Consider the following 15,913-nt stretch of genomic DNA (forward strand, 5'->3'; position numbering starts at 1 on the left):
TCTGAAGTAAGGGCAGCAAGGTATTCTTGCTTCAAATCTTTGGGGAATTCATCCTTGCCTTTTCTTAGATTCTGGTTGTTAACAAGAAATATCTGGTCTCCCACAGCTTGTAGCTGTATAGCTCCAATGTCTGCCTGCCTTGCCACAAACAGCTTCTTATCTCTGCCTTAGTGTGGCACTCTGTTTTCTTATATATCACTCGGCATACTCCCCTGATATTCCAGCATGGATTCCTTCATCCTTACCAGCCCTGCTGCAGCTCTGTTCCAAATCAGATTATAAACCAAGGAACTAGGGTTTAGAATGTCAAGTTTGTGTAGTACTATGTATTATGTTTGGGAGCAAGGACACAACTCAAAGCACAAATTTTTGTAGTTCACACTATGTTTAAACTTAGCTACTTATTTCTAGTCTCTCTCTCTCTCTCTCTCTCTCTCTCTCTCTCTCTCTCTCTCTCTCTCTCTCTCTCCCTCTCCCTCTCCCTTTCCTCCTCCCCCCTCACCTCCTCCCCCTCCTACTTCTCCTCTCCCCGCCTCTCTCCCCTCATTTTGAGTTTTACTGTTTATGATATACTTAACATTACAAAAAGCATATTTATGCTTATTTGTCTCACCAATCCCAAGTCAGTATTTATTTAATTCCTTATTTTAATAGTAGAAAGCAGAAAAGGGAGAGTTAGTCAATTTCGGCCACATTGGGTAGAAGAACAAAGAAAGAGTGACTCCCCCAAATTCTTCTGGGACCCTAATATGGGGATAGGTTTGAAATAGATGAGGTCTTTTTCTTTTTGTCCCTTTACTTTTATTTTTAAAATTTTTAAACATGAAATTTTTCAGGCATACAAAAAAGTATAGATGATGATATTACAAAGAACTACAGGTGTGTCCACCAGCCAGCTTCAAAAATAAAGCATAACAGATACAATTGAAACCCCCTTTATTTGTTTTATCTTGCCCAGCCCTCGACCCTTCAGGCACCTTTATTTATCACCCAAGAACCACACCCCCTTCCATAGCCCTCTAATGCACTACTCCTTCGGCCCCACCTTCTTGTACACCCCCAAGCACGTTGTGTTGCAAAACCGCTTTTGTTGACCATCATGGAAGAGGAGCTCTGGGCCAAGGCTCCTGGGCCTGGCGTAGATGTAAGCCCCACACTGGCCACAACAGTTGGTTTTCGGTCCCTTGTTGGCTCGGAATTTGGAGAAGCAAGAATCGCTGCAGAGTCGGTGCACCATGCTGCCATTGCTGACCTCATGTAGAACCTCTCCAGTCTTCTGGCATATGCTGCAGTGAGTGGCATCGGCAGGATCCCCAGACTGGGGGATTGGACGCTGCTGCTGGGCCTCATACAGAGACAGACAGACAGATGTGCAGAACTCTTGGAAGGAGCCTCCTGAACCAGTCTGTACCACAACTGAGTCCTTGGTGTTCCAGATCTCCTGCTCTCAATGGAATCCACAACCTCAGGCTTTGGAGGTCTGCTCTTCTAAGGCGTTGGGTTCTCTTCCTCTCAGGCGGCCTCTCACTCTCCTTCACTGTGAGGCCATCTCCTGGCAAAGAAGGATGCACAGCAGGGATAGAGACCCCAGGTTTGGTCTGAGGATTGTTGATTCCACCCCCCAGAATCTCTCCCACTGAAGGGCTAGGGGGTGCGTTTGGGCTCTGTGGCTGCCCTTGGGTATGCTCCTCCTTCTGACCAGGGGAGTCCCTTCTCCTTGTAGCTATGGGGGGGGTAATCTCCTCCTCTTGAATATGAGGAGACTCCAGGATTATTGGAGAATCTGGAGCCAAAGGTTCTAGTAGCCCCTCAGGTGAAGGGGGACTGGCCCCAGCCCCTGGATCAGGTGGCATCACCTCAGGGGTCTGGCACCCTGGTCCAGAGGATGGAGATAGACCTGGGGGAGCCCATCCTCGAGTTGGGGAAGTCTGAGATCCAGCAGATCCTCTCCAAATTCCATGTCGACTGGAAGGTCTCCAGCCAGGGGCTTCTCTGGCAGGGTCAATGGGTCAAATGGTCTGGGGAAATCACTGGGGTCCATGGCTGGGCACGGGCTGCGGCAGGGTTAGAGTTAAGGGCTGTAAGCCTAGAACTGCAGACAACGATGGCCCCACGCTCCTTCTCCACCTCCCTCCCTAGCAGCCGGGACAGGGGTCGCGGCCCCTTTAAATCAGATGAGGTCTTTTGTTGGTTATCCAATAAAAAATGGTCATTCCTAAAACCATATACACAGAAACACTGAAGACAGACTCAGCAGGTTGTATTTATGTATTTGTGCATACATATTCATGTATATGTAACAATAATAATCAAAGAAAAAGAGACTATCAACTAGATGGGGTGCCATGGGAGAATTTGGAAAGAGAAAGAAAGTGATGTCATTCTATTTTAGTTTTAGAATATATTTAAAAAACAAACAGGAGGAGTGCATGACTGAACAGTGAAGTGTGGTTGGTCCCTTGCCCATCACTTATCCCCTGTCTCTCCTTCAAGGTCACGTGAGAAACTGTGTATCTTTCTCCAGTATCCAGGTTCTGGATGTCCCAGGGTTTCAGTCATTTTCTCTCTTAGCAGAAGATTAGGGAAGAAATCCTAATTTCTTAGGCTCCATTCTTTCAGTGGTCTGATATGCCAAAGAGGCCAAGTCAGCATTTACGCCTTTCTCTATAACAAGGTAAGAATACTCCCATGGGGCTCCTAGTCTTCATTGCAGACACCATTTATTTAGTCACTGCTCTACGAGCTAGACAAAGTTTTAGCTCCAGTTGGTTGTGAATTTTTTTGTCTCTGACTCTGTCTCTGTCTCCCTGTCTCTGACTCTGTCTCTCTGACTCTGTCTGTCTTTTCCCTTTCTATTTTCCTTCTCTTCCATGTAGCCCCAAAGTTAACTTTTCCTTATTTATCATTCCCACTCCCCCATTGTTATTGCAGAGTAATATCACGGGTCGATTTCTCTTCTAACTGGAGTGATTTCCTCTGTTTTCAAGGAGAATTTTGTTCATTACCTTGGCTTTTTGTGCCTGGGATTATTTTCATGGCATGTGCTTATTTCATTTTCTTTCTGGAAATAAATCTGGTTTGAAGTTCTTTAGCACTTTGGTAATAGTACATTCCTGCCTTTTGTCTCTCTTGTCATTGTTGAACACAAGTTGAATGTCAATCAGACACTTGCTTCCTCGTGAGTGATCGTCTTTTTCTTCAGCAGCGTTGGGAGTTTTGCCTTTTTCTTTGTGGTTTTAAATTTCCCCATAATGTATCCAGATGTGGGTTTACTACATTTATCTTATTAGGTTCTCCATGGGCTCTTTCAGTCTGAGGCCTCTCATCATTCTTTAATCCCCAACAATTTTCTGACACTTGCATTTCTTCATTTCTCTTTTCTTCAAGGCCTCCTATTATTAGATGATGACACGTGCATTTTATCTTCAGCGCTCAATTCTGCTGCATCTTTCCACTCCTCATTCCTTTTCAACACTGGCAGGAGAGTTTGTAGCTCATCTCTTAGCAGAATACAGTTGTATGTGTATGTCATTCATTGAGTTACTTCAGTGATTAAAATTTTCACACCCAATGATTTTATTTGGTCCTCCCCCCCAGCTTTTTTTAAATTTCATGTTATTTTAACTTCCTTTTCTTTACTTATGGTGGCTATTTTAAATTATTAAGCTGGCTCATTCCAATACATCTTATTGGATTGTGTCTCAAATAGACTATACAATTCATTGTCTTATTACTACAGTGAGATTCTTAAGTACCTGACAGTTGGGTTCCCTCAAAGGGGGTGTGCTTTCTTGGCTTGAATTCCTACTGAGGCAGAGACCCAAACCTCTTCAGCACAAGACAAGCTGGCTCTGGCTGGCTGAAGGAGAGAGTGTGGTAGTGAGACGTGTTCACAGAGTAGGCCTGCCCTCTTCCCTCAGTCAGTCTCTCACGGGCATTTGCTGTTTGATATGCTGAAGGGTGCAGACCCAAATACTGTAATTTTCCAAGCACTGTATTTCCTTTGTCTGTACCTGGCAATCTATCCCAGAGTGGAGGACAGCGGGAGGAGAGGACTCTCAGTTCATCTTCCAATCCATCTTCAGCTTTCAGTTCATCTGGAATAAAAACAAGGAAGGAGAATTAAAACTAGTTTGAAAGAGTGAAGGGGCTTAATCTATCAGAAAGTTACATTCAGCCACACCACCCTGAGCAAGCCTGGTTTTGTCTGATTTTGGAAGCTGAGAAGGCTTCACTTGGCTAGAACTAGATGGGAGACAGGAGTGTGGATGCTCATGATGGAAGGCATGTGTTCTGTCAGTCTGCTCACAAAAAACCCTAGCGCTCTACAAAATAAAACAGCATAGTATTGGCACAACAAAGTAAAAACAATAAAGTATTATAATAAGGCATAAACCTGACAGTTGGCCCTTTATGATCCTGCACCCATGGATCAAACCAACTACACATGGAAAATACTCAGAAAAGGTTGGGGCTGAAATGATGGCTCAGTTGTGAAGAGTACTTGTTGCTTTCTCAGGGGACTTGGTTTCATTTCCCAGCACCCACATGGTGGCTGTCACCCATCTGTAACTCAAATTCCAAGGGATCTGGCACCCTCGTCTGAACTCTGCAGGCATTAGGACTGCATGTGTGCACATACATAGATACAGGCCAAACACTCAGACACATTAAAATAAAGCTAAAAAATTTCAGAAAATTAATCTATTTCTTATCATTATGTAATCATTAAGCAATATACTTTAAAACTATTTGTATAGCATTTATGTTAGATATTTTAAGTAATCTAGGCCCTATGTAAGGTATAGTTTTGTGCTACATGACAAACTACATAAATGACAATGATCCCTAGGATTAGATCATCTAATGACACCATCACAGTTTTAGATAATGTGAATTCTATGTTTATATGAACAATCATTCTGGTGAGATCACCCAGTGATGAATTCCTCAGGATGGGTTCTCATCTTGAAGAGAAACATATATAGTGGGAAGATGTACACAGCTTGTGTGCCCATATTGTATCTTTGTATAGGAGACTGGAAATATACAAATGTTGGTATTTTCAGATGGTCTTAGAACCAATATCTTAGAGATCAAGTGAACACTGACTATATTAACTCTATATTATTTATAAATATGTGAAAATATATTTATAATATATAAAATACATATATTATAAAAATTATATATTAGATAATATATTTGTAAATGTATATTTATCTATTTAAATAAATATATAAAAACATATTATATATCTCATGATATATAAATAATATATTTATAACATTTTATTATATTATGATGTAAATGAGCATTTCAAATATGAAGGGAAAGGACAAACATCCTACCGTTAGGACAACCAACTATCTGTTCAAAGACAAAATTAATATGGACTGCTGTCATTAGTTAATTAGAAAAGATACATGCTTGTGCATATTAAAAAAGATATGCACCTGGTCCCTGTGGCTGTGAGTGTGATGGCTACTGTTGTGAATCAACTTGGCTAGGCTATGGAGCCAGTAAGTTGGTCAAACACTGGTCTTGATGTTGTTTTGAAGGCATCATGTAAAAATGATTCACCTTTCAATATGTTGACCTTAAACGAAACAGATCACACTCTGTGGCTGGGATTCAGCTAATAAGCTGAAGGCCTCCAGAGTAAATCTGGTATTTCCTGAGGAAGAATAGAAACTCTGTTTTAAGATTGTAACATCAGAGGCTGGAGAGATGACTCAGTGGTTAAGAGCACTGACTGCTCTGCAAGAGGACCCGGGGTTCAATTTCCAGCTTCCACACAGCAGCTAACAACTGTCTGTAATTTCAGGATCTAGCACATCACACAGGCATGCATAAAGACAATTAAAAAAAAAAAGATTGTAACATCAAAAACCTGCCCATGCTTTCAGCTCTACAGGATCCCACAGAACTGGACCCAGTAGTTCCTTCAAATCAATAAATAGTCTAGGCCAGAGGTTCTTAACTCATTGGTTGTGACACCATTGGGGTTGAATGACCCTTTCACAGGGATCCCCGACACCATCAAAATATATGGATATTTGCATCATGGTTCATAACAGTAGCAAAATTAAAGGTGTGAAATAGCAAGGAAATAATTTTTTATGATTGGGGGTTACTACAACATGAGGGAACTACATTAAAGAGTCCTAGATTAGGAAGGTTGAGAACTACTGGTCTACATCAAATGTGATGATGAAAACCTTTAATCTCAGCACCCAGAAGGCAGAGGCATGTGGATCTCTTTGGGCTTGAGGCCAGCTAAGTCTATATGGTGAGCTCTAGGATAGCCAGGATTACAGAGTAAGATCCTGTTTCAAACAGCAGCAGCAACAATCTGTCTGTCTGTCTATCCATTCATCATCTACTATCTCTCATCTATGTATGTACAGATCTATCTATCTATCTATCTATCTATCTATCTATCTATCTATCTATCTATCTATCTATCTATCTCTACCTTCAGCATCTGTTTATCTATCCTACATGTGTCTAAAGGTCTATTATCTATCTATCTATCTATCTATCTATCTATCTACATTTCTATGTAGTGGTATATTATTCATTCTATTTCTTGGAAATTCTGATGATACAGAGACCAGGTGTTAGTCCAGATAACTGGTGACCTATAAAGGCAAACCACTGTATGAAGGCAGAAATGTGCAGAGAGAACACTTTGTCAAAGGTAGAGATTAGAGTGATGCTGTAGCAGATGAGGAATGCCTGTCAGCACCAGGAAGATGCAAGGACAAAGTCTACACAGAGTCTTAGAGGGAGCATGGCTAATGCTGCCAATGGCTTGAGTTTGGACCTCTAGCTTTAAGAGCTGTTGTTTCAAGGCACCCAGTTTGTTATTCTTTCTTGCAACAGTCCTGGGAATCTAGTGCACCTCCTTACCTGAGGCCACACATAGCAATTCATTTATTAAACACACACATGTATATAATGTATATGTATATAATTCATGTACATATAATGTATATAATGTACTTACATATATATTATATAAAGTCATAGCTAAGAAAATGGGCATGGAGCCAGCAAGGAGCGGAGTCAGGATTTGAACCCACAAAGTGCATATCCAAAAATTGTAACAGAGAGAGAGTTTGCAAGGGGAAGGTTTTGCCAGAAAAGATACAAAATCAAAAACCAAAGAGAGGAAAAGCTGACAGTTTAACGACTGGAAAACTCAATAACTCATTCTATCAGAAAGGTAACAATATGAGAAAATATTATTGTCCAAATATCTCCTAGACAAAGGGAAGAGCTATTATAAATCAAAGGAGCAAAATCAAATATCTTGAGAACCACAACAAAGGACATACAATGATGATAAAGAGAACACAGGCATGATGGCCAATAAGCCCAGAATGGATGCTTAGGTTCATTAATAATCAGACAAATACACATCAAAACAGCATGTCACATTTTGAATTTTTAATTGGCAGAGTCAACATGGCTAATCATGCTTAGCTTTGCCCAGGCTATTCTCACACAATAGGCACAAGTATAGTTTGGTAGGGACTTTGAGGTATTTAATTTCACCAAACACATAAAAATAGCAGCTAGGAGATGCAGCTATGCAGTAGAATGCTGATATGCAAGGTCCTAGGTTCGGCCACCAGCATTACCAAAATAAGATGAAACAAGGAAATGAAACAGAATAAAATGACATCACATTGCTTTCCAATCTGATCCCCACCCCCACACATCACACTAGATTTCTGTGTCAGTTAGGGCTTGTGACTGGAAAAGACAGAAGTGGAGTCTGGTTGAGTTACATAAAAAAATTAATTCACAAATATCTAGTAGTTGGCAGAATTGGTGGAAAAACCGGACCTGGGTTCAACCTTAAGTAGGCACCAATACCGACTGGAGTTCTGGAGATCCAGCCAGGGCAAGTCTCAGCTGCAGCCTTGAATCTGACCGGTGCTGTCACCGAAGGGGTTTGTGGCCACCACAGATCACCTTCCACCGCATCTAAGCAGATGCCTTCAACAACCTCCTGGCATTTTGCTTCTTTTTCTTCAGATTCATAGCCCAGGTGAATTCTGATTGGCTAAACCTGGGTCACATTGTATCATCTGACATTGGTATTGGCATTACACCTAGGGCATGAGCAAGTCTCTTAGCTTTTGAAGTAGAGGCCTGCTAACCATGTAGACTTACATCTCAAAGGGATTACAAAGAAGTGAACCTAGCAAATTCTTACTAGATTCTCTATTGTGACCACCCAAGGTTTGTAAACATTCTTCCTTCTGTGTTTTTACTAGTCTTCTCTTCCAAAAGTATCTGGCTGTAGTATGATGTATCTTCCACATACAAACCAAAGCAGCTAGAAAGGGAGAGGCCAGGGTCTTATTAGTGTGTCACATCCAGATGTGTGAGTGTTCTTCTGGGTGTGTGCATATGTGCTTTTATGAACATGTGTGATTGTGTGGGTGGATGCCAGAGGCTGGTGCCAGGGGTCTTTTTGATTGCTTTCCATTTTTTTTTCTTTTTCCTTTTGAAACAGGGTCTGTCACTGAACCTGTAGCTCATGGATTTGGCTAGACTGGCTGGCCAAGGAACTCCAGAGATTCCACTGTCTCTACCCAACCCCTAGCACTAGGTTACAGATGTGTACTGCCTGACTGATCTTAGTTGGTGCTGGGTGTCTAAACCCAAGTCTTTGTGCCTGTGTGGCCAGCACTTTATTGACATCTGTCTTCCTAGTTCCATGCACAAATCTTGATTCAGACATATCCTATTTCCAATTCTCACTTGTCCAGCTGATTGCTCTGTAACTATAATGCTATGCTGGATTCTCCTCATACAGAGAATTCTGTGAGCTGGTTATTAATGTAGACACTATTAAATATAAATTATGTATGCTAAGACTGAGATGAATTCCATCAAAAGGGAAAGTTTAAATATACTCAGAACTTACCACTTTTTATGCTGGTAAATTTTGTGTTCCTATGACAACATATCTGAGGTAAGTTCACTTAAAAGAGTAAATATTTACTTGGATTGTGTTTCCTGTCCACAGTCAGCTGGGTTCACTGCTTTTAGACCCTGGCAGCACAGGAATACTGTGGAGGAAGGACATGGAAGAGGAAGACTGCTCACCTCATGTCAGCCGGGAAGCAAAGAGATCTCACAGGAAGGGGCCAGGACCAGGATCTATCCTCTGAAGCCATGGCTTTACCCCTGCCTAGCTGCCTCCCAGGATCTATGTGCAAAAAGTATGGCCTCACCCCAGCCCAGCTGCCTCCCAAGATCTATCCCATGAAGGCATGGCTTCACCCCTCCCCAGCTGTCTCCAAGGTTTTTATTTCCTCAGTGGATTACATTTCTGATTATGTGAGAGTAGTCACCTTCTGATTGTCTCTGGAAACACCCTCCCTCTGGAAACAGCCCTTCATCAATCATCTAGTCTACTAGACTCATCTTCTAGTCTAACGTCTCTCATCTACTCAAATTGACAGTCAACACTGGCCATCATGTTGCCTCATTAATTTTGATTTTTCTGTTATCTGCACTCTTGGTTTCAGTCACAACTATGAGATCAATGGTGGGAATACTGTATAACGACTCTGACAATCACCTTCTTGAGTCTGTGTTCAGCGACATCAGGTTAGTAGTATAAAAACTGGTCACAATGGAGGCCAGACATGGTGGTGCATGCCTTTAGTCCCAGCAGATCTCTGTAAGTTCTAGGCCAGCCTAGTCTATACAGTACTCTCTGGGCTAGACAGGGATACACAATGAGACTGTCTTTTTTTTTTTAAAAAAAAAAGGTCAAAGTGAGAGTGCTTCTACAAAATTGGGCAAATGGCTCAAATCAGGGCTGCTTTCTTTCTTTTACTTCTTTTACTTCTTTTTGACTGATATTTAGAGTTAAGAAAGTAACAGAAAATGTTAACAGTGGTGGTTAGATTTAAAGTTCATTACCCCTCATCATCTCTATAGCTGTCACATTTGCACATGCACATGTGTGTCTCTGCTGGTCAGAAGGCAACCCAGGTGTCATTCCTCAAGGCTAGTCTGCCTTTTCTTTGGAGACAGGTGACCTAGAAACTTTCCAGGTTGTCTAAGTTGGCTGGGGCAAGTCCCAAGAATATGTCCACCCCTACCTCCCCAGTGCAGGGATCACACACATGTGCATTTATGCTCTGCTTTTTTATGTATATTTTTTTAGACGTTGAGTTCTGGGGAATTGAACTCAGATCCTAGAGTTTGCAAGGAAAGAATTTCACTGAATGCACTATCTTCTAGTCCTTGTTACATTTTTTTGTTTGTTTTTTGAGACAGGGTTTCTCTGTGTAGCTTTGGAGCCTTTCCTGGCATTCGCTCTGGAGACCAGGCTGGCCTCAAACTCACAGAGATCCGCCTGCCTCTGCCTCCCGAGTGCTGGGATTAAAGGCGTGCGCCACCTTACATTTTTAAATAGTACAAAAGTTTAGGAAATAGCTGTTGCTATTGAAAACTGTTATCTGATTCATCAATGAGATCTACCATGCAGTCAACAAACAAGTGATATCATATTTCATAGCATTATAGGTTTCCTTCCATCTTATTGTTAACAAAAATGGAAATATCTACAAACATGTTGAAACTACACGACTTCATCATGGGCAGCCACAGATTGGCTAGGGACACAAGAATGTAACAAGTATCAATAAAAGCAGGGTACACTGGAATTTTAATAGAATGTGGTTTAGGATTAATGGTAAATATTGCATAACACATTTTTATCAGTAAAAATTACAATAAGCTTATGCATGTTTGCATTTTGTTTCCTGGACTGCTATTTGTTTTAAATTGGCCTGCATACCATTGCCTATGGACTAAATTATGAAATTCACCACCACATCATTATTATAAATGAGACTTCCCAAAGTAAGTGAAAATTTATACCATCCCCAAATTACATTTAAGATTATAATCTTCTTAGAAAGTTATACATAAAAAAACAAACATTTTAAAGGATGAGAATACATACAAATATGAACACACACAACTACCCATCATAGTTTGCTTATTTTTTATTTAGGTTATTATTATTGTATTGTAAAAATTCTTTTCTTTTTAGCTTCTACTTGTGTATATGTGTGCACAGGGAGAGGTCAGAGAACAACTCCTAGTATCAGTCATCGCCTTCCACCTTGTTTGAAACAGTCTCTTGTTGGTACAGATGCCAGGCTAGCTGGCCTTTAAGTTTCTGGCGATTTTCCCTGTAGAGAGTTGGGATAATGGACACACAGTCATCATGCCCGGCGTTTAAGTGGGTCTGGAGTTTCGAACTGACTTCCTCATGCTTGCTAGTGCTTTATCCATTGCATCATCTCCACAGGCCAGGGTTCTTTACATAGTCAGGATATAGTCTTCCAAACTGGAGCTCATTTTATACTTTACCAAGTCTTTGGCATTTTGCCTCATCTTTGGAACCTGAGGTAGGCACCCTTTCAGGAGCATGGTTCCTTTTAGTAGATTTCAAGGTTCAGAGGAAGTCAGGACTCTCAGGAGGGAGCAAACAGTTAACCTCGGTCTAAGGGAAGCAGCAGTGTTCAGGTGAATGATAATTAATCAGACAAAGTTCTGAATTCAATCAGGAGCCAATTTAGGCATCAGCTGAGATTTAATTAGCTGTGATTACAGCCAGTGACTGGAAGTTCTCTGCTCCCAGACCCCTCTATCCCCAGTGTACAGGTCAGAGGTCAATGTCTGAAGCTCTGGGTGTTGGTGGGAGCTTTTCCCTAAGCTTTCTAGTATGGTGGCATGGAGACAGCAATGCTATAGAGAGAGGGGGCCACTTTCCTCTGCCTGGGCCTGGGTACCTCGGGTCTGTGGCCTTCTGTGGTTTGGCTGAGAAGGACACTGCTGAATCGAGTCTGTTTCCTATGGCAGACCTGTGTAGGTTCTTTCCTTCCTTCCTTCCTTCCTTCCTTCCTTCCTTCCTTCCTTCCTTCCTTCCTTCTTCCCTCCCTCCCTCCTTCCCTCCTTTCCTCCCTCCCTTCCTTCCTTCCTGCCTTCCTTTCTATTCTTTCTTTTTCTCTCTTTTTCTGTACTTAGTAATTACTATATGTCATTGTTTTAATTTCCACATAATTAGGCCAAAATAATTTTATAAAGGTATGCCCATTATTCATGGGTATTCTTGCCTATTGGAGTGAGCACCCAATCTTGAGAGGTATACATTTATATACAGTAGGCATTTCTGTGACACTTATCCATTTAGTCATTAATATCTTTCTTCCACATTCTATTTTCCCATGACTGTATCCTTATAAGACCATGCCTATATAAAAGTTCCTGATTTTATTTTAGCAATATGCACAGCCAAGCCTGTGTTTTTAGCAGGATTATAAAGATGAACTTTTCCAAAAGATCATCTTGAAAATACCAGAAAGAGCAGATCAGAGCATGAGGAAGTGGAGACAGCTATGAGTGGGTGCTGGAGGGCTTTTTCCTGTGTGCCTTCCTTCCTTCCTTCTTCTTTTTTTTTTTTTTTGAAAAGAGGCTTGCATTGTAGTCCAGGCTGGCTTACAACTCTCTGTGTAGCCCAGGCTGGATTCAAGCTTCTGGCAATCTTCCTGCCTTAGTCTCCTAAGTGCTGAGATTGCAGGTATGAGTCAATTATTTTTTAAATATACCCTCATGTTGGGCATGGTAGCACATAACTATAATCCCAGTACTTGATAAACTGAGGCAGGAGGATCAGGAATTCAGTCCAGCTTCAGCTACACAAGAAGTTTGAGGTCAGTCTGGGTGGGCTACTTGTTCTCTCTCCCTCCCTCCCTCCCTCCCTCCCTCCCTCCCTCCCTCCCCTCCCTCCCTCCCTCCCTTCCCCCCATCTCTCTCTCTCTCTCTCTCTCTCTCTCTCTCTCTCTCTCTCTCACACACACACACACACACACACACACACACACACACCTGAATACCAGTGTTTTTTCATCTCAGAGTAGACATACCTTGTTAAGCAATAAATAAGTACCAGGGTAGTCTCGTTATAAACTGCATTTTATAGAGAGGGAATTGGGGCTTATGTATATGGCTTATGGAGGAGCTATGGCTATTTGACCTAAGGTCCTGAGTGCTTTCCTTAGGAAGCTCCATTTTGGAATAAGTCTAATGAGCTTGTGTGAAGTACAATATCTGCTTACCAGAGATGCCTTCTCGTTCTGCCATGGTTTCTTTGATGGCCCAGGCCATTCTCAGGCTGTGCAGGGAGGCTGTTTGGAATATCTTCTTCTTGCCACTCATCTTCTACTTCCCTGCTGAAAGACCTCCACCCCCACCCCCAGGCTCAGGACCCCCAGGATCTTGGTCCAGGACATCGACAACTCCAATCACCATTCAGAGTCGAAAGCTTGATCCAAACAGCAAGAGGCTTTATTGTAGTTGTTTAACAAGCTAACCCCATGTTAGCTCGGGCCTTTCATCTACCCACCATGGCAGAAGACTAGGAAAGACACTGCGAAGCTACAGCATAGAGATCTTATAGGGCAGCATAAGGGGAGTGTCTAGGGGTACGTACAGGCTCAGGATTGGTGTGCCTCCAGACTTGCCCTGTGTTGATTGGTCAACTGGTTGTTATGGCCCATAGGCCCTCCCAGGGTGGTTGCTATGCTCTGCAAGTCATTGCTGTGCACTTGTCTGTAAAGCAAACCCAGAGCTGTAAAGCATAGCACCACCAGCTAACTTCTGATTGGTTCCTTGCCACAAGGCAGGCATCTGACCTAGTGACCAAGGTAAGGTCAGGCAAGCACATGTTAGATTGTCATGGCTGCCGAAATGGGCAGGCATCTGATCTCCTAGTGACCAAGGCAAGGTCAGGCAAGCACGTGCTAGGCTGTTATTGCTGCTGAAATGGGGAGCTGGTCCCTTCACTGCCTCACTCCTCCCCTTCTATCCAAACAAGGCTTTGAAATCAGTTCAAAAGTTGCCTTTTCTAGTCTCCCATATAGAGTCCAGCAACCAGTGGACCATATAGAGTCCGGTGCCCCCAGCCACCTATTAGTCATGCTCTGCCTGTCTCTGCGCTGTACAGCAGGCTTTGTATATGGTCTCTGTCAATGTGTTCTGTACATACTAAAACCTCAATGTTTACGGCAGCGCTATCCGTTATAAGCAAAAGGGGAGCCAATCAACATGTCCATGAAGAAGCCGAGACTCAAGAATCACTTGAGCTAAACTACAAAGGTGGTTTGGAGAGGCAGCGGGGTGGAGTGGGGGTGCATTTTCTTATCTATATGGATAAGAACACTTGGGGTCCAAAGGAATTGTGAAAAAATGGCTAGGCCCTAACTTAGGCAAATGCGTCCTGGGTTTTGACTGAGGTAGTTGGGTATGAAGAGACTTCACAGGTTGGGGTGGGGGTAGGGCTGGAGAAGCCTGGTTATTCATGGGGATTGCCCCTGCCAAATTCTGTGACTTCTTAGTGTGTTGTGTGAGCTGGACAGGGGAGGCTAGGTCAGGGCTTGGGAATCTGAGGAGCAGAGAGAATGTGGGAAATTAAAAGCAACTTTCTTCCAGACAGGGAAGCTAATTGTAATTCAGGATGCTGTACCCTAGAAAGGCACCATAAAAACAGAAGAGCTGTGGAAGGTTACAAGATGATTCTAGATGAGGAGGGTCCTGCTTCAGAACGGCATCTATCTGGAGAGTGTGTGGGTGTAGGGGTAGGAGTGGGAGTGGGGGGTAGAGGTTTGATCTTGAGAGGAAAACCCTTCACATCTCCACAGAAGGACACCAGGGAAAATGCTATTTTACACAGAGACTCAAAATGAATAGGAACCAAAATATACAGTCAAAGTCTTAGAATCTTAGACCTGGATGATTCTTCTGGACATAATAAGAGGTCACATGAGTTATTCGTTGGAGAGGATACAGTAGAAACAAATGTGCCCTGGATGGGGGAGCTAGGGAGTGTGGTGAGGGTTTTTATTTTCCAATAGAGCAGTTACTCCAGATAGTGGCTTTACTCTGACCTTAACTAGCTGTGTGATCGCAGACAAAAAGCATTATAATTGGTCCAAAATCCCAGGGCTATGAACTAAATGCTTGGTCGCCAGCCGGTGGAAGGTGGAAGAACCTTCAGCAGGTGGGGCCTTGTGATAGGAAGTAAGATCATTATGGGTGTGCCATTGATGGAGCTATTGAGATTGTAGTCCTTCTTATCTCTCTCTTTGCTTCCCGAATGCAATGAGGGCACAGGTTCTTTGTCATGTGCTTCCTGCCAAAATGAACTGTACCATCACACACCCAAAAGAAATAGGGCGATGCAAGGGAAGTCTGCAAACATGAGTCAAAGTATAGCATTCTGCCTGTGTGAAATGATGATGCTAAACTTACACAGTGCTTAAGGCCTCTTCCATCTTTTAACATCTTGCTCTGTGGTCCTCAGGGAGAGAAATAAAGTCAGAGTGACAAGGATGGTTGATAAGAGAGATAGGTCTCAGAAACAGAGGTCTGCATCTTGCTTAGTGATGGTCCCCCAAGAGGGCATCTTTTACAGATGACAATCACTATGGCAATTATCAGGGACTGAAACTTCAAAAAGGATCATGTTTTGATAAAAAGCTTCATCCTTTAAGGGCTGCTTGGTGGCAAAGATTGGCAGACAGTGTAGAAGTTCACTGGTGAAATAAGTGAATGGTGGGAGAGCACAAACCTGGATTCCAATCCTAGAGCTGTCATTTATTAATTATTCGTTTGTACTATGTTGATGCAAGAAATCAATTAGATTTACATGGAACATGGAGTGCAATTCCTGGTCAGCTGTACATTCTCAGCCATACTTGCTTCGTGCTATTAGTTACTATGGTAGTAGTTCACTGCAAGTGTGATGGGAAGACAAGGCAACTCAGCTCAGCAGGAACCGGCTTTGAAACCCTCCCTCTCTAGGCCT

At 42.5% G+C, this 15,913-nt stretch overlaps 1 pseudogene; it reads right to left on the reverse strand.

Moving 5' to 3' along the window:
• Positions 1 to 940: 940 nt before the first annotated feature.
• LOC113835309 lies at positions 941 to 2,062 on the reverse strand (annotated as a pseudogene).
• Between the last annotated feature and the right edge of the window lie 13,851 nt (positions 2,063 to 15,913).

Source organism: Cricetulus griseus, chromosome 4, assembly GCF_003668045.3.
Source record: "Cricetulus griseus strain 17A/GY chromosome 4, alternate assembly CriGri-PICRH-1.0, whole genome shotgun sequence".
Lineage (NCBI taxonomy): Eukaryota > Metazoa > Chordata > Mammalia > Rodentia > Cricetidae > Cricetulus > Cricetulus griseus.